This window comes from Cicer arietinum, chromosome 1 (assembly GCF_000331145.2).
Source record: "Cicer arietinum cultivar CDC Frontier isolate Library 1 chromosome 1, Cicar.CDCFrontier_v2.0, whole genome shotgun sequence".
Classification (NCBI taxonomy): domain Eukaryota; kingdom Viridiplantae; phylum Streptophyta; class Magnoliopsida; order Fabales; family Fabaceae; genus Cicer; species Cicer arietinum.
This window is the reverse complement of record NC_021160.2, coordinates 23815715-23836903: the sequence shown is the minus strand read 5'-3', so window position 1 is coordinate 23836903 and position 21189 is coordinate 23815715.

Sequence of the window (21189 nt, the reverse complement as noted above, 5' to 3'; positions counted from 1 at the left end):
CATATATTATATAATAAAAAATATATATATATATATATATATATATATATATATATATATATATATATATATTACAAATTAATGGTAATATTAGCAAGGATAAATTGAGAAGGGAATTGTTATTAAAGGGCAAGCTATACAATTTACTATTAAAACCTGCCAATTTATATATTAAGTCAATAACTTTAATTTGATATTTTTTTCTGCTTCGTCATTTATATATACGGCCATAATCGTGAGAAATAGAAAAATATCAATATATCAATTCTTTCACCTGTCAACAAAAATCTACATGCATCCCTCACCTTTCATTCTCTCAATTGATGTTATGATTAGACGGTTAGAAGTGGTAGAAGAATAGGAAACTAAGGATTTCAAGAGAGTCAATATTTGAAGAAAAATACACTGTAACTACTCTCCCTTCTTCAAGTAGAAAATCAACAAAGAACCGAACAAAACATGCAAATTGGGTTTTTTATGGGTATTTAATTGGAAAAACTTGTTGTTAGAAATAAATATTAGAACCAATATTAGATTCTAAATTGATAATTATGTTGACTAGAAATTGCATGGTGACTCAGTGGTTGAAAAATGCAAATAGATTGAGCATCGATTGATAGTGTGATGACTTGCATATTTGGTATTTGATAAAAATGTAGTTTTCGTCCCCAAATCTTGTATGTAGTACTTATGATATTTCTTTTGTAACTTTTTCATAGAAATCGTTTCGAGTTTACTTTTCTACTATTAGAAACTAGACTTAATTTCCTATGAAATAGTCACTAGTATAACTAAATTCAATTTAGAATTGATAGACAAAAATGTGTCCCAAGTATTACTCTTATTAACTTATAGTTATGTTTTAAAGAATTATTGTCCAGATTATTTTTTCATAATAAGTACATAAAGAATGCTGCAATCATCTAAAAATTAATTTTTCAATTTCATGTTATTGAATTGATAACTCAATATATTGTTGGGGCTTAAAGATATATTTTAACATTTAAGCACCGAAGTGTTTTACCTGCTTGCTCCAGATATATTTAATGTAGAGTGAGGTTACATTACTGAACAACAGTTAGAGATTTTGATTCACGATTTATTTTATTTTCAAGAATGTGTTGTTATATATATGTGCTATAATCATTTGTGTCAATATATTTATTAATTATAAATGACTTTTGTTTTTATTAATCGGAGAAAATTACAATCAATTGAATGGTGTTTTCATTTTTCACAACTCCAAAGATTACTTTACTTTAATAACTTTTAAAATTGGAAAAACGTGTTAGTTATAACTTTATTTAAAACCTACTTATAAACTAGGGGTATAACAACTATAAAATTAGTTTAAGGTTTATATATCTTACACATATTAATATTAATATTGAAATATATCTCATCAAGTAATAAAGCAAAGATACAAAGTACTTTTAGCTTAACAAGTTTATAAAATTTGAAAAATAAGATATAATTATATAAGAGTGAAATAAAAAAAAAAAAGTAATAACGACAAATATGTTGACAGATTAGTTCTCAATGATGTAAAAACATTTAACACCTAATTTTTTGATATGGAAATAACCAATGGAACATATTCTTTGGATATGGGAATAATTAAATGAAAATTATTTGAATAAAGTATGATAAACTTATATTGTTGCATTTATGATGTGATTTGAATATTTTCAATATTATTGATATCATAAAACTTTAATTAATTCTTAAAATTCGAACCACAAATATTTAATTATTTCTTGTCTGAAGAAAGTATTTTTTTAAATAATTGGTAAGAGATTAACTTTAATTAATTAAAGTGGGTCTAGTAATCAATTTATAACTCTTTGAGTTAATTTGAACACTGTATCTAATTTATAATCAATTTATAACTTTAACTAAAAATTTGTGTAACTTGTGTTTAATATTTGTAAAGTTAAAAACTCTAATGTTAATATTTTAAAAAATATTGAAGGGAATGAAATTATTAATATTATTAAAACTGGTGCTACTAATGACATTGGATTTGAACTCTATTCTCCGAGTTTAGAGAGTGAAGTTATTATCACTAATCCCGAACACCTCATAGACAACTCAAATTTTAAATTTAATCATAATATTTTTTTTAAAGAACTTTGATATTCATATTAGTTTATCTATTAAAATAAACTATTTTTCCTATGTTTTCACAATTTCAATGCCTTCATGCCAGTCTATTGATAGTTAGACCATAAATAAATAGATATAATATCATTTTTTATATTATTTTTATAGAATATATAATAACTATTACAAAATATGACTTTTCTAATTATCTTATTAAAATCTTAAAGACTCTTTCTGGTGATTTATGTTGTCAAATATATAAAGAAAGTATAATTATAAGACAAAAGTCTCTATGACCTCTACTATCGGCAACAACATACGCCCAAGTCTCAATTGCAATAACCACCGTTAGGTTTGCCCAATGTTATATGACATAAATGGTCACAAAATACATCTGTATCTCCACACTAATCATAAAGAAAACAGCCTTGGAATTTTCACACTTCCAGCTTCTGATACAACAAATGAAGATCCATTAGAAATATAATCTTACATTTTAGAGAATCATTTTGCATTTCAAAAATAATAAACAGACTTTAATATAAAAAATAAATCCAAAAACATAAATTATAAAAGTGCATATGAAACACTACTCTAATTTTTTGCAATCCATATATTTTCTTGAAAATGTAACATTATTGAGGTAGTAAACTAGTTTGTTACCTGATATACTATGCATGTATATGTTAACATGCATGAATATATATCCTGTTACCTTACCTGTTGCCCGTGTCCTCCATCATTACTACTAACTAACAGTGTACAATGTTATCAGGACTGTGAGTGAAATCATGAGACATGCAAGATAGTCAAAGATCCCAATTGTGATAGATGGGGTATGTATGTTCAGGTTTTGACACCTTGTAGTCTGATTAATTAACATGTGTCTATTTCTTACTGTATTGGGCATATTTCAGGATGAATTTTTTCTTGTTACAAATAATCTTGAACTTGTTAGTGGCTATGCCTAAGCTGTTCTAACCCCAAATGTCAATGAATATAAGAGACTTGTACAGAAAGTCCTGAGTTATGAAGTAAATGATGAAGATGCCACTCAGCAAGTGCTATCTCTTGCCAAACACTAAGATCATTCTATTTTCTTTTAGCCCTCTCTGTAACTATAAAGCTCTAAGAACTTATTATCTAAAATTTAGTATAGGAACTACATATGTATTTCACTTTTTGAGTCAATTGTAGAACAATTTAATTCTCCTCTTGACGAAATTTGTCGTAGTTTCTCACCAAAAGCACGCCCACTGGATTTGATTTCAACATTTTTTCACAATCTTTCATCGCAGTGGTGACTGTCGTGGCACTGCGATGCATCCGCCACCTCCAAATCTAACATCATGTAAGTGAAATATATTTTGATTCTAAAAATTAGGTCCAAAATCCTAAATTTATAAATTGTTGGGTCTTTATGGTTGAATATGTACAAAAAAATGGATCTTTTTTTTATCCTTATACTAAAATTAGAACTCTAGAAAATAATTTTGTCTTTTTTAGTTCTCCTATTATTTTTACTCATTTGTCACTCAAGTTTGCAAAGAAGAAAAAAAATATTTTTTTTTTTCATAAGCAGTATCTTTACCAATATTTTTCTCTCTCTACTCTCATCTAAAATTTTTCTCTCTCTTACTGAGAAGATTGTTGAATGAGATCTTGTTATGCAAAAAAATGTTGATCATAATTATATTAATTAGTTAAATTTAGTATTTTTTTTATATATTCAAAATAAAATAAAAATGAGAATAATTATAATATATTAATTACAAATATATTGTAAATACCATACACAGGCAAAATTGAAAAATTTTATATTTTTAGGAAATTGAAAAATTTAATCCAATAGTCAAAATTAAAATGGGATTTGATTTCAATAAAATTTGTGATGAGGCTTCTTTGCGTGACTTGTGATTTTGTTGAGTCAGTTTATATATTGTTGACATTAAAAATATTAAACTGGAGAACTTTCAAAAACTTGTTACTTGTTTTCCACTTTTGTAAACACTTTTATAAAATTACTGAAATGTTGTGGTGTTTTATTTCGAAACTGAATGGAATTATTGTGCAATCGTTTTCATGATTGAATTTGTGTTACGACTATCAAGCATCTTCATAAATAAATGTTGTCTATCCTATTTAATTTATCAAATTATTAAGTAATTATGGTTGTTGAGTTGGTTAAAACAATGTTGTGAGAGTAATCTCTTTTGTATAAATTTGATTCAATTGAACTTTCAAAAAATGAAGTATGAAATAATTCATGTGAATGGTTGTTATCTCGATAGATGGCACAATTTAACTAAATAGCAACATATCTGCTACGTTAAATGTGTGGTGAATATAAACATTATTTCTAATGTGGATAATAGAATGTCCAAAGGAGACTAATAGAGGTGGCAAAATGAATGGATTGGATGAATATGTAATTGAAGTGTAATGATCAAAATAATCTATTTACAATTCACAAAAAAATTCTTTAAAAAACTCCAACCAAATTCATTCATTAAAAATAAAAAGCATCCAATCAATTGGTTATTACTATTTAATAGATAGATATTCATCCAATCCACTTAATAATTTTTAAAAATATTATAGTAAACTATGTTCATGCATCAGTTTGTCAGCCTCATATTCAATTTGATAGTTTCTTGTCAGTCAAGCTGATTGTGAGCTTGCTTATAATACTTATAGGATACTTGTATTAGGTTGTTATAAGTTAGTTAGTTATTTCAGTTATGGTTGTTGCACAACTTCTTATCCCTTCTCATCTTCAACCATGTCAAGATCAAATAACAACAACAATACCAATCTTGATCATGCACAAAACACCAACAATCTTTATTACATTCACTCAAGTGAGGGTCCTTCTTTTGTAATTGTTACTCATGTTCTTAATGGAACCAATTACATTCACCCAAGTGAGAGTCCTTCTTCTTTACCACTAATTGTTTGTCCATACTCATATCTTAAATTTTTCTCCCTCTTGTTGTAAAGATTGTTGAATGAGATCTTGTTATGGAAAATCATGTTGATCGCATCGAACATAATGAACATTTCATTATGTTTTTCTATATTAATTAATTGAATTTAGAATTTTTTTTATATCTTTTCAATAAAAATGAGAGAGAATAGAGAGATCATTAAGAATAATTTTGAAAAGAATATATATTATCAACAAATTTAATTTAAAAACTATTTTTCTTAATTCTCGTGCATTTATCAAAGATATCTTATATTTAGGGACATATGTAGTATTTTGAAAAGGTGAATTGAGTCAATTGTGGAACAAAAGGACGGAGGTAGTATTTTGAAAATATGAACTGAGTCAATTGTGGAACAATTTAATTCACCTCTTGAAGAAATTTGTCGTAGTTTCTCACCAAAAGCTTGCCCATTGGATTTGACTTCAATATTTCTTCACCATATTTCCCCACGGTTGTCGCCGGTGGTGACTGTCGTGTTACTGCGATGCATTCGCCACCTCCAAATCTAGCATCATTTAAGTAATAATTTTTTTCTTCTTAAAATTTAGGTCCAAAATCTTAAATTTATAAATTATTGGGTCCTTATGATTGAATATGTATAAAAAAACAGGATCTTTTTTTATCCTTATACTAAAATTAGAACACTAGAAAATAATTGTCTTTCTCAGTTCTCCTATTATTTTTACTCATTTCTCACTCAAGTTTGCGAAGAAGAAAAAAAAATTTTTTTTTTCATAAGCAGTATCTTTACCAATATTTTTCTCTCTCTACTCTCATCTAAATTTTTTCTCTCTCTCTTACTGGGAAGATGTAAATACCATACACAGGCAAATGTTTGTTTATAAAATATAGGTATAATTGCTCATGCGGTCCCTTAACTTAATTCAACTAACACTTCAGTCCGTTATCTTTTTTCTTTTCGATTTAGTCTTTTATTTAATTTTAAGTAACAATTTAATATTTTATGTCTTAAAATATCAACAATGTTATCATTTTTTAATAAAAATTCAAAAAATTCATTAAAATTTTTAAACAAAACTCATAACATTAACTATCATTTTTAATATAATACAAATTTCATCAAATTCATAACTCATATTTTTATTCTTTATTTGATAAATTTGATGTTGTTGGAAATTAAAATATGAGTTTAATGGAATATTTGAGTTATGCATTTGATGAATATATGAATTTTTGTGAAATTGGTATTGAATTTTGTGGGTTTTGTTGGAAGATTTTGATGAGTTTTCTAAGTTTTTGTAAAGAAAAGATAACATTGTTGACATTTTAAGATATAAATGATAAGATTGTTACTTAAAATAAAATAAAAGATTAAATCCAGAAGAAACAAAAGTTAAAGGACTGAAGTGTTACCTGAAATTATGTTAAGGGACAACGAGAACACTTATGTCTAAAAAATAAGTTAAAATTAATGTTTTTTTTTAACATCATTGACGTATAAGAAAAATTATAATATACTAACTATAATTTTTTCATTGTTTATTTGACAATGAGTTGTTAAAGAAGTCATTGAAACATATAATTCATACACGGGATAAATGTAATTTGTTATTAATCTATTAGTCTACATTAATACTTTTTTATAGTCTATAAATAAAAAGATAACAATTATAAAATACTAATTATAATTTATTATAATTACCGTATACATGACAAAAGTGAATTTCTTTATTTTCTAGGGTCTAAATTTTAATTTCTTATATTTTGAAGGGAAAAATAGTATTTTACAGCGTTTTTTTTAAGCCATTTATAACGCTTTTTCAAAAAATTAAGCGTTGTAGTATCTAGCGCCTTAAAAAGATACAATAACGCTCTTTAAAATAAAAGCGCTATAAATCCCTTCTAAAAACGTGCTGCTTGTTGTACTAGTTTTACAGCGCTTTTTTAGGTTCATTCTTATGCACGTTTTACTGCGCTTTTTCAAAAATAAATCCCTTCTAAAAATGCACTGCATGTTGTACTAGTTTTACAGCGTTTTTTTAAAAAAGCGTTGTAATAGGTGCATTCTTATGTACGTTTTACAGTGCTTTTTCAAAAAAGCGCTATAATAGGTGCATTCTTATGCACGTTTTACAGCGCTTTTTCAAAAAAGTGTTGTAATAGGTGTATTCTTATTCTATTTTTATGTAAAAACACTATAAATGGAATTTTTAAAATAACGATTGTTTTGTATATAAAGGTTTTTTATGGCATTTTTTAAAAAAGCGTTATCTTTTAATTTTTTTCCAAAATCATTTTCATCCAACAATCAGTTTACAATCATTTTTCATCCAGCAATCAGTTTACAATCAGTTTTCATCCAACAATCATTTTCACAACAACAGAACTACATAACTTTATGACTTTACATATTCACAACATGCAGAACCAGAACTGATTAGAGAAGATGAATTGGATATACTAAATGTCCTTCCATACTAAATGTCCTTCCAATTTATCAGCAATTAAATATAATCAATCATAATCATATATCGTGCAATTAAATATACATGTCAATTAAACATACCTTATCAAGGGCAACAAGATTTTTGGGCCATGCCACGTAACTACCTATTTCTTCTCCCAAATACTTCATATCTCCATCGTTGTCCAGTATAGGCAACGGTGCATTTGGTTCAAAAGCAATCAAGGGTGATACTTTGACATGGCTGACAAGGATCGGAGTGTTGTGCAATTCTTCACCCAAAATATTTTACAATGTTCCTTTTCCAACCTTGCGGTGAGTAGGGGAGGATAAATACAGCACGCAAGTAGAGACACCCTAAATTAATGGTTAATACATAAGTATGTGAAACAATTAGGTTGAATGAATTTCTTATTTTATTAAGTAATTAATTACCTCAAGAAGACTTTTAAGACCAATGTTGCTACTAGCGTTTTTACTCTTCATTTGTATTTCTCGTTGGAGCTAATCCGGAAGTTGCTTTTCTTTATTTGTTTTCACCAAGAATGCCACTTGCTCTGTTAGGACTTTGAGCTTCTCTTATACTTCCTCATTAAATGGATGTGGGCGCTTCTCTTGTGAAAATATCGGGTTGGAGTTACGCCAAATCCTTTCCCCCTCACGCGGCCGGAATATTCAGGAACATTAAATACTTTACCGAGTATGTCCCTGCAACTAACTTGTTTGTTGTCCTCTTGATTTTCAGAACTTTGTTCTATATTCTCCTAAAATACACGTAAGATTAAATAGATAAGTTCAATATCATTTTTAAAATACAATATTAAAAAATATTAAAGTGATAATATACTTACACAAAGTTGTATTACTTTTTGAACATTTTCATTATCAACAACTCCATCTTTATTTACACGATCCTCCTTCCACAAAATATGACGACCCAATAGTTGATCGGATTGGGTCTCTTGTAGCTATTCATTAAGACATAAACAAAAGCTATTCGTTAAGATCATAAACAAAATTTTAGTTAGAAACTATAGTTTATAATGTACCACATTATATAAAAGTGATGTTTACATACAATTTTTTGCTCTAAACGTGCATATCCCATACGAGATTTTTTGTATGGATGCGTTGGATTTTTGGCCCTCTCATGATTTTGCGTACTTATACTCTATATAAAAAAATAACAATCGTTTAAAAATTTAAAATACGCTTTGAATATGAATAATAAAACACAAATGCTAATAAATTAATCACTTACCACAAACGCGGGGTCTGCATGTTTAGCTACAAATGCGCTCCATTCGTCATTTGATATATAGTGTTTATATATTTTTGGAGCTTCAACATTCATATTTCCATCACAATCTCTTACGTAGCAATTTGACAAATGAGATCTAAATCCCCGGTGTATTTTTCCGGAAACTCTAAGCACATAGGTTTTTCTCACCTCATCAACATCAAAAGTAGACTGCAAACCAAATAAAGATATAGTTTGAGTAAAGTATTTCAATGGAAAAACATATAAGTAACAAAAAAGTGGAGTAAAAAAGTTAATTTGATATCATTCCACAATATATCTTTTGCATCCTTCAAAGCCTTATCTCTCCAATCGTCAATTGTAATTGGGATATTCTGACGAATAACAACACCAATATAACTTACCAACATGGAACTGTTGGGCTCAATTGGCTAGCCATTTTCATTCCATCCCACCTAATAAACTGATATACTAAGTGCATGCTTTCAAAAAAGATAAAAAATAAACAGCAAACAAAGTATAGTATATCTCAAATTTTATGCCATTACTTATTGCTTTTATGACATTTTGCATAATAGTTGCATCGCGTTTAACTTCATTATCATAAGTCTTAGTGTTGACAACTTCCTCATTTTGATGATCCAAAGTCTTGTTAGAATCCATTTATCTACAACAAGTTCAACATGCAGTTCAGTATAACTTCAACAAGTTCAACATGTAGTAGTCTAAGTACGTAGCAGTATAAGTTCAACATGCATTTTAGTGACAACAAAAAATTAATAAATACAATACCTGAAGAGTTCGAAGAAATACGTAGGGTTACAGCTTCGTTTAAGAAGGAACAAAAAGAATGCGCAGAAATACGAACGGTTCGTAGAACAGAGTAGGGGTCGCAGAAATACATAATGAGGGTTACGTATTTCAATGAGAAGAGTACGTATTTGAATGAGAGTTGGAAGGGATAGTAACAAAGATGGAGATGGTTCGCAATGGAGATGGTTGGAAATATGGTTCGTAGGGACAATGGGTTCGCAATGAGAAGGGCAATGAAGAGGAGGAGGACTCTGAAGCGTGTTTATGAAATGAAGAGGAAACTGAAGCGGTTTACTGTTATATATAAACCCATATTACAGCGCTCTTTGAAAGAGCGTTGTAAAAGACCTCATTAACTTATTTTTTAAAAGCCTATTACAGCGCTCTTTGAAAGAGCGTTGTAAAAGACCTCCTTAACTTATTTTTTAAAAGCTTATTACAACGCTTTTTCAACAAGCGCTTTAAAAGACCTTTTAACTTAGTATAAAACAAAGCTTTGTGACCTCCTTATTTTTTTAAAGGCTTTTATAGCGCTTATTGACAAAAGCGTTGTAAAAGACCTCCTTATTTTACTTTTTAAAAGCCTATCATAGCGCTTTAAAAGACTTATTTAACTTAGTATAAAACAAAGCTTTGTGACCGGTTTATTTTTTAAAAGGCTTTTATAGCGCTTATTGACAAAAGCGCTGTAAAAGACCTCCTTATTTTACTTTTTAAAAGCATATTACAACGCTTTTTTAACAAGCGCTTTAAATGACTTATTTAACTTAGTATAAAACAAAGTTTTGTGACCTCCTTATTTTTTTAAAGGCTTTTATAGCGCTTATTGACAAATGCGTTGTAAAAGACCTCCTTATTTTACTTTTTAAAAGCCTATTACAGCACTTTAAAAGACTTATTTAACTTAGTATAAAACAAAGCTTTGTGACCGGTTTATTTTTTAAAAGGTTTTTATAGCGCTTATTGACAAAAGCGCTGTAAAAGACCTCCTTATTTTACTTTTTAAAAGCCTATTACAACGCTTTTTTAACAAGCGCTTTAAAAGACTTATTTAACTTAGTATAAAACAAAGTTTTGTGACCTCCTTATTTTTTTAAAGGCTTTTATAGCGCTTATTGACAAAAGCGCTGTAAAATTACAAGTTTGGATTTTTTGTTCTTATAAATAATTAGTTAAATACCTATGTATATATATATATATATATATATATATATATCAAAGCTAAATTACATGATCAGCTCATATTGGGATTATCAGTTGAAGAAAAATTCCCAGTACTCAAACAAAGCTTTTTCAAGTTCAATATAAGCTGAAAATCAGTTATGGCAGGTCAAGCTAAATTACAGTTAAATTACATGAACTTAGTATAAAATACTAAGATCAAGCTAAATATAAGCAGAAAATCAAATACAGTTCAAGCTAAATACTAAAATTCTCAATTCTGGTAGATCAAACAATTAAATTACTTGAACTCAGTTTAGATTACATGGTTTATATAAAACAATTAAACACATTAAGATGCCCTTCTTCTTTTCCTAGTGGGATTCGCATTTGTTTGCCCATTATCGACTTCTACTTTTTACGTACCCTTTTAATATTTTCATATATTGTTCTATCGGATACATCCATCTCATATAAGTTGGCCTACAAAGTTGTGTCTCCTTAACAAGATGAACAATAAGGTGAACCATTATATCAAAAAACGAGGGTGGGAAATAAATTTCAAGCTCACACAATGTAACAACAATTTCCCTATGCAATGTCGGTAATTTCTGAGGATCAATCACTTTACTACAAATTTCCCTGAAGAAGAAACATAATCTAGTTATGGCTCGTTGAACTTTTTCAGGTAAAATAGAACGTATACCTATTGGTAGCAAATGCTCCATTAGAATATGACAATCATGGGTCTTCAAACCTTTTAACTTGAGGTCTTTCATACAAACTAAATTTTTAATGTTTGAAGAGTATCCTTCTAGAACTTTAACTTCGTGTAGAAATTTACATAAAACAATTTTTTCCTTTCTAGATAGAGTATGAGCGGTTGGAGGTAGATATGTGTGATTTCTTTTCTTTACGGGACCCAATTCATTTCTTATTCCCATATCGACCAAGTCCAATCTTGCATTGATGACATCTTTAGATTTTCCTGGAACATTGAGTAACGTACCGATAACACTATCAAATACATTTTTTTCAATATGCATCAAATCGAGGAAATGTCTTATATACAATGACTCCCAATATGGCAATTCAAAGAAAATTGACTTTTTCTTACACCCAGTTTTGACCAGCTCTCCCGCAAAAGGTTTGCCAAACTTATTGGTCAAACCTTGTACTTTTTCAAGTATTTGATATCCAGTCAGTGCTAAAGGAGCTTTATCTTCCTCTGATTTTCCATTGAATGCATTTCTCCACCCACGATACTGATGACTATAAGGTAAAAATCTACGATGTCCAAGAAATACATTCTTCTTACAATGTTTCAATCGCATCCAATTTGTACTCTCTTCATATATAGGACATGCACACTGACCTTTAATGCTATATCGTGATAAATTACCATATGTTGGAAAATAATTAATTGTGCCAAACAACATAGCCCTCAAATTGAAACATTCTTTCTTATACCCATCATAAACTTCCACACCTGTCTCCCACATATTTTTTAAATCTTCAATTAAAGGAGTCAAGTATACATCGATATCATTCCCCATTTGTTTGGGTCCAGAAATTAACAGAGACAACATCATAAACTTATGCTTCATACATAACCATGGCGGTAGGTTATAAATCAACAAAATCACAGGCCACGTGTTGTGTGAGATGCTTTGAAGACCATGTGGATTCATTCCATCAGTAGAAAGTGCAAGTCGTAGATTTCTTGACTCTATCCCGAATTCAGGATACTCGTGATCAACTTTTGCCCATTATGGAGAATTTGCAGGGTGTCGAAACTTTCCATCTCTAATTCTTTTATCTGCATGTCATGTCAAGTGTTTTAAATCTTCTTGAATGCGATACATACGCCTAAATCTTGGTATTATAGGAAAATTACCACACGACTTTTGTTGGAATAGATTATTTCTTCTTATATCGAGATATATTGCATTTCGAACACCCCTTTAGTAATTCATATTCGTTTCGAAATAAAACGCAATCATTAGAACACGCATGAATCCTTTCGTAACTCATGTCAATAGAGCACAAAATTCGTTTAGCCTCGTAGGTTTGACTGGGAAGTTCATTATCATCTAGCAACATATCTTTTAAGAATGTTAATAATTATGTGAAGCTTTTATTAGACCATCCATTATTCGCTTTTAAGTTGTACAACTTTAATATCGCCGACAGTCTTATGAATTTAGTCCAACCATTGTATAATGGTTTCTCTGCATCACTCAACAAACTCTCAAACATTTTAGGACAATTTTGAAGATCTTCTTCAACTGCTTTTGCAATCTCCTCAACTCAGTCCGACTCATATGTATCTGTGTCGAAATCAGTTGAAGCATATGTCGAACCATTCTCAAAATTAATGTTTACTTTTTTTTTTCTCACCATGTCTTATCCAACATGTGTAGCTTTGATCAATTCCATGCCATACTAAATGTCCTTCCAATTCATCTTCTCTAACGCGTTTTCCAAAACAATATTTTAAACAAGGACAAACGACTCTATTTGGATCTTTTGCATTCTTCACTGCAAACTCAACAAACTCCTTCACTCCATTTTCATATACTCTTTTGACAATCGATTGACAGACATCCATTTCCGATCCATTTTATATGACCTATGTAAATGCAGTTACACAAATAATAAGCTACTGATAACATTATACCAATATATAGTACACATATCTAATATTGGAAAATGGAAACCAAGGTCCAAGTCTAATTTCAAAATAGAACAGATCAACAAATTTCAAAAAAGAATAGATTTTATATGATTTATTATGTAACAATTTATTAGTTTTAGTGACAACAACAAATTAATAAATACAATACCTGAGAAAACGTATCCAATTTTTTTTAAAGAAAGAGTAGTAGATGGGCGCACAATAGAGGAGAGGAGGGTTCGTAGAGTAGAGGAGATGAGGGTTCGTAGGGTTTGTTTTAAATTTGTTTTTATTTATTTAAAGTAAATGATTTTTATTTAAAGTGAATGATTTTACAGCGCTTGTATAAAAAAGCTATCTAATAGGTCCTTTAATTATGTGAAAACGCAAATCTTTTACAACGCTTGTTCAAAAAGCGCTTTAAAAGCTATGTAACATAAGGTGAGAGCGCTATATTTTACAGCGCTTGTGTTTAAGGCGCTTCAAAAGCGATGTAAAACATTATGTTAGGGCGCTTCAGTTTACAGCGCTTTTGTAAAAGCACTGTAAAAGCCTTGTAAACATTATGTGTAAGCGCTATGTGATCCTATATGACCCTACAACAACGCTTTTTCCACAACGCTTGTCAAAAAGGCGTTGTTGTATCCTCCGTTTTTTTAAAATATTTATACAACAGCGCTTGTATTTAATAAGCGCTATAAAAGGCGCGCTATAAAATGTCATTTTTGGCATAGTGATTGTATATTTAAATTTAAAAGTTATTAACTAGTCTACTGTTAAAAAATTAACGGTGTTAAGTATTATGGACTTAAACGGAAATATTTACATTTTCCAAGACTTAAACTAAATTTTTTTCTTTTCTAGAAAATGTTAAAATTAAAATTTTCAATTTTGTAAGAATTAATCGCAACATTTAAACCAATGAAAAAATATTTAATGTTTATTCTATTTTTATATGTCTTTCTAATAATTTTTAAGGTGATGGTGAGAATTTAATGCATATCAATTCATCTCATGCCTCTAATATTCCTCATTGAATAACTTCAAATGTATTCCATAATGCTCATGAGAATCAATCAATGACCATTTAAATATGATAAATAGATATAATTTATACATAATTTCTTCTCAATTAGACTAATTTGTTATTATATACATGATGTGATGTGTGTTTCATCAATCTAGTTTAATAATGATTAAAGACAAATAAGAATTAGATTTATTTTCTTCTCTTAATCTCATTGTTGTTGTTTCTGGTTGCAATTAGATGGAGAAATTTGTGAATACCACCAGAAAAAACGTTAGAAGTACATACATGAAGATATTGTATTTTCAATTCTATCAAAATTATCAATAAAATCTCTGAAGCGATTTGGGTGCATATGTAAATTATGGGCCTTTTTATTTGAAAATTATTATTTTATGAACATCTATCGCAACAATTTCACATGTAGAAACCATCCTAAGTACGTCAGCACATCTTACCTCTTTAATCACGTTGAGGTCGTCAATCGAAAATCCCATTCGAATTAATTTTTATTTTTTGGTGAGAGATTTGAGAGCAAGGTCAAATTACATTACCCATTTCCATTTGAAGGTATTAACACAAATATAACTATTTTTGGTTCTCATAGTATCAATGGTATTCTAAGTATTAATTTTGATACTATTTTTGCATTGTGAAACCCATCTACCGAGAAAATCAAGGTCATTTGTCTTAGTCTTATGAAGTCTATGCCTTGTATTTATGGGTTTGGTTTCGACAATGTTATGGATGACTATAAAGTAATTCAAAATGTAGAATTTTATGAGCTAACTTACAATGATTGTGTATGTCTTGATTTGGACTCTAACGATGTACCTTGAAACTATATACCTTGAAACTATATATTCTATGAACCATCTTGGGAGATATATAGTCTAAGAAGCAACTCTTAGAGGAAAATCAATGTTGACATTCCTTTGAATAGTAGTTATCCCATTGTCTAATTCTACAACAATAGAATATGTCATTAGTGGCATAAAAGTGACTTCTACCTTTCGAACACATGCTTGATGTCATTTGACATGAGTAATGAAGTACTTTTTAAAACACCCATGCCTTTAGACAAAGATGACAATCTTGATCTTAAATAGGTGCAGAGACACTTGATTACACTAATTAATGATTATGTTTCTTTTATCTCTTTTCATGAAGATACAACAACTTTTCACATATCTATTTTGAGAGAAATTGGTGTGAAGGAGAAATGGAATAAACTCTTTATTATTGGACCTTTTCCTTGTGTTTTAGAACCTGTTGGAGCAGAAAAGAAAGGAGATATATTCTTCATACAAGAAAACATAGAATTAGTATGTTTTAATTTGGGTACCATGATGATTGAAGAAGTCGAAGAAATTGGTGTGCAATGGATTATATGTCAAATGATAATTTATAACGAAAGCCTTATTCCCATTAGAAAAATAAATAAATAAATTTTCCTTGTCATAACTTATAAAGTGTATTAATATAGTTCTTTGGATTTTACAATGTATACAAAGTAGTAGTTGTACAATTAAGAAACCATTCCATAATATGAATTTTGTTTTATCAATTTTATTTTAAAGGTTACATTTTTTCTAGATAAATAAATAATTTTTTTTTCCATCACTCAAGTGGTCTATTTACGTCTAGAATTTTACATTGTATACAAAGTGCTTTACTCGATGTCAAATTGAAAATTCTATAAAACTTGTGTCTTACTCTATATTTTTAGCATGATGCTTTTTTTTTTATTCGTATTTTATGACATAAGTTTTCGTAATCTTGGTTTTATTAGTGTGATATGATTTTTATTCAAAATAGAGTTATTTTTGTAACTAAAATATATTTATGTGGCAACCAATGTTTCATTTAAAGTTTAAAATGAAGTTTTATATTTTTGAGAAATCAGAGAAAATTTAATCCAATAGTCAAATTTGAAATGGGATTTGATTTTATAAAACTTGAGATGAGATTTCTTGGCGTGGCTTGTGATATTTTTGAGTCAATTTATATTGCTGAAGTTAAAAATATTAAACCGAAGAATTTTTAAGAATTTGTTGCTTGTTTTCCACTTTTATTAACACTTTTATAAAATTACTGAAATTTTGTAGTGTTTTATTTCGAAACCTAATGAAATTATTGTGCAAAGATATTTATGATTGAATTTGTGTAAAGATTTTTACGACTATCAAGCATCTTCATAAATAAATGTTGTCTATCCTATTTAATTTATTAAATTGTCAAGTAATTATGGTTGAATTTGTTAAAACAATGTTGCCAGAGTTACCTCTTTTGCATAAATTTGATTCAATTGAACTTTTAAAAAATGTAATATGAAATTATTTATGTGAATGGTTATCAGCTCGATGGATGGCACAATTTGACTAGATAATGACATATCTACTACATTAAATGTGTGCTGAATATAAATATTATTTCTAATGTAGATAATAGAATATCCAAAGCAGACTAATAGAGGTGGGAAAATAAATGGATTGGATGAATATGGATTTGAATTGTAATGATCAAAATAATCCATTTACAATTCACAAAAGAATCTATAAAAAAATCAAACCAAATTCATCCATTAAAAATATAAATCATCCAATCCATTGATTATTACTATTTAATAGATAGATATCAATCCAATCCACTTAATAATTTTTTTAATATTATAGTAAATTATGTACATGCGCATCAGTTTGTCATCTTCACAGTCACCTTGTTAGTTTCTTGTCAGTCAAGCTAATTGTGAGCTTGCTTGTAATGGCTTATAGTATACTTGTACTAGATTGTTATAAGTTATTTCAGTTATGGTTGTTGCACAACTTCATATCTCTTCTCATCTTCAACCATGGCAAGATCAAATAACAACAACCACAATACCAATATTGATCCTACACAAAATACCAATATTGATTTATTTATTTTATTATTTCAACTATTCTATAAAGATGAGTATTTTTATGTGATTATTTTGAAAAATATTATAGTAATAATTATAGTTATTCTTTTGAATATGAGAGTTTTGGTTAAAATTATATTTATCTATGCTAAGGATAAAGAATATTATGTTAAAATGAGTATTTTGGAGAAAAGTTTCTAAAAAAAGTAAAATAAATTATTAATTTATTAAGGGCTTTTAGTAATACTAAAAAATGAATTTGGATCAGATGACTATTTACACTCTCATTTTCTATTTCTGCTTATTAATTTGGACTATTATTGGTTTGACTTTTTCTTACTACACCTATGAGTTGCTCATTACACCCCTATTTCTGCCTCAAATTTGACTACCTACATTGGGCCTTACTATCTGCACCCCTTTTTCTGCAATTAAAAAAAAACGAAAAATCCAACTAATGACAGCCCAATCGCAACAAACTCCTTTTCTCTCAAATTCACTCCCACCAATTCCTTGCCATTTCGAAACACTCACACACTAAATCCATTTTTTGATCATCACGTTTGTCGTCCCAAAAAATTGGCATCATTTTTGGATTTCTCTTATCGTAACCTTTAAGAAGCACTACTCATTTGTATTTTTCGGTTAAGTTGACGTCAGACCATTCCGGTGCTCCGACTAGTCGGTGAGACTTTTATCTGTAGTTTTTTCTCGTCGTTTTGACTCCATTTCTGTTCCTAAAATTATTATTAATTATTTAATAGCTATTTTTATACTCCGCATAATTTATCAGTCACGTCTCAACGATTTTGTGAACCCGTCGTTATTAGGATTCTCTCAATGTACGTTGTCGATCTGCAGTTGTTATTGAAAATTTCTATTGAATTGTGTGTTTAAGATAGTGTCTAATTAAGGTAGGGGGTGAGATAGCGTTTAAATTAACGAGTATAATATATTGTAAGATGAACGGAAAACCGTATTTCCCAACAATTCATTTGGGGCTCGCTACGTATAGCAGTAGCCCTTTGAGAGATAAATTAATTAATGTAAAAATATGAGAATTGTGATAGTAAAATGTTAAATAAAAATGTTTACAAGCTGTTGATTGATTTAATTTTCGATAATTGTGTGGTATTTGATATTAGATATTGTTGTGATGTTGGATGTTGGATGTTGAATGAAATTTTGTGCATATATTTGATTGGACGAATTTATGTGATGTGAGACTAAAAAATGGATGCATTGTATGACATATGTTTGTGTGTTGATAATGATGATGTTTGATTGATGATAATGATGTTACAAATTTGTGATGAATTTATATGATGATCATGATTATGTATGATTAATGATGTTATAAAATTGTGATGGGAATATTGAACTACCGCATAATTGATGAAATAGTGATGATTCCAACTTGTGCTAAGGATGATACTCTTAACGGATAAGTCTAGGCTAACGAGGGGAGAAAATAAATATTGAGAATTTGTGAAGTGGAAATTATTTAGTCATCATATAGATAGGGCCTAACAAGCCTAGTGATTTCGAGGAAGTATAATTGAATTGAGCGTCTTAAAGCAACATTGTTAGATCTTGGAGGTATTCAGGTGGGAAATTCCTTTGTGACTTGTAGGTAGCACTCCAAATGTTAGAAGCTACCACGTAACACACGTTTATCTCGACTGTCGCGTATATGTGTCTCAGGTTGAGTTGAGGAGATCTATAAGGACATGGCCAATTTGAATTGTCCGCCCACCAGAATTATGGCATAGTATTAAGTCTCCTAACCAAGTACTTCAGAGTTAGAATGGTACCACATTGTGAAGTAGAGACCAAGCTCATGCGTATCATTGCATTTTCTTGTGATTGTTTTGTTGTTATTGATGTGTTTCAAAAGTAATAATAATTTCTCTTAGATGATTTGATGTATATTATCATGAGATAATTATTTTACTTAAGTGATTTTGATGTTATAATATGGTACTATTTCCTTAAATATTTTGATATATCGTAACATGATTATGATACTATTTATTACGATTGTTTGTGTGTTCTTCATACTTATATTATACTATCAACATGATTTCGAAACACACCTCCTGCGTTGCTTGTGTTTGACTGGCTTCACCCTTTGTTTGTAAATCGTATATTATTTATTTAATTACAAATGACTTTTTGTATGAAAACCTTATAAGTACTACTAAGTTTTTGGAATTAAATGGAGAAATATGATATCCTAAATTAGTTATAAAAGTTTTTATTTCCTAAGAAATAAATTTTCTTATCCGCTGCAAATTTTCTTAAGTAAATATAGTATAAAATGATTATATATGTTATCTTGGAGTTTAGGGTGTCACATCAAGATCAAATAACAACAACAATAATACCAATCTTGATCTTGCACAAAACACCATCAATCCTTATTAAATTCACCCAAGTGAAGGTTTAGGATTTAGGGTTTAAGGTCATTCTTCTGTAATTATTACCCATGTCCTTAATGGAACCAATTACATTCACCTAAGTGAGGGTCCTTCATTACCAATAATCGTTTGTCCCTATTCATATCTTAAATTTTTCTCTCTCTTGTTGTAAAAATTATTGAATGAGATCTTGTTATGCAAAACCATGTTTATCGCAATTATATTAATTACTTAATTTTTTTTATATCTTCAAAATAAACATGAGAATAATTATAATATATTAATTACAAATGTATTATAAATACCATACACAGACAAATGTTTGCTAATAAAAATAAGTTAAAATTGTGTTATTTTAACATCATTGACATATACGAACAATTATAATACACTAACTATAATTTTTTTAATGTTTGTTTGATAATGAGTCGCTAGAAAATTCGTTGAAACATAAAATTCATACACGGGATACATGTAATTTGTTATTAATCAATTAGTCCACATTAATACTTTTTTATAGCTTAAAAATAAAAAGATAATAATTATAATTTATTATAATTACCGTACACATGACAAAAAGGAATTTCTTTATTATGTAGGGACTAAAATTTAATTTCTTACATTTAATAGAGATTTATTGTATATTTAAATTTAAAAGTCATTAACTAGTCGACCATTAAAAACTAACAGTGTTAAGTATTATGGACTTAAACGAAAATATTTACTTTTTGCATGACTTAAACTAAATGTCGCGTCCGGTTTGTCCGCGAAAAAAGGAGTCGCCACCAATTTTATTTTTATTAAAGGAAAAATTGGATAAAACCTAAAATAATGGTTTTTGAACCAAAAAAATTCGGATTCGGGAGTCGATTACAAGTAGAGAAATTATTACCACTCTACAACGTCCGTTAAAACGGTTACCCTATAATTAATTATATACATACTATTTATTTATTTATTTGTACCCCAAAAAGAATAATAACAAAAAAAAATTATTTACATTAATAAAAGAAGGAAAAATATTTTTTTTTATTAATTTGGTTTAACAAGGGAAATACCTTGCTCCTACGTATCTCCAGGTGCAATAGGGAAATCAAAACTCACGTAGTTCTTGGGTAGAAAATATTTATGTGTTGATCGATTTTATTATTAATTTTACTTTATATATATATCAAAATAAATTAACAACATAATAGTGATAATAATAGTAATAATGGTAATAATGAAAATATTAATAGGAGTGATGTGTTGTATATTGATTTGTGTATCGTTTTATTTTAAAGAAAACATTTTTTCTACTTTTATTTTTAATTTTATAAACTATAAAGGATAAAAATTCAAGAGCAGATCCGCGAGTCGGCGACGCATATGTGGCGCGGACCGATGGCAGTAATAATAATAGAATTTAAG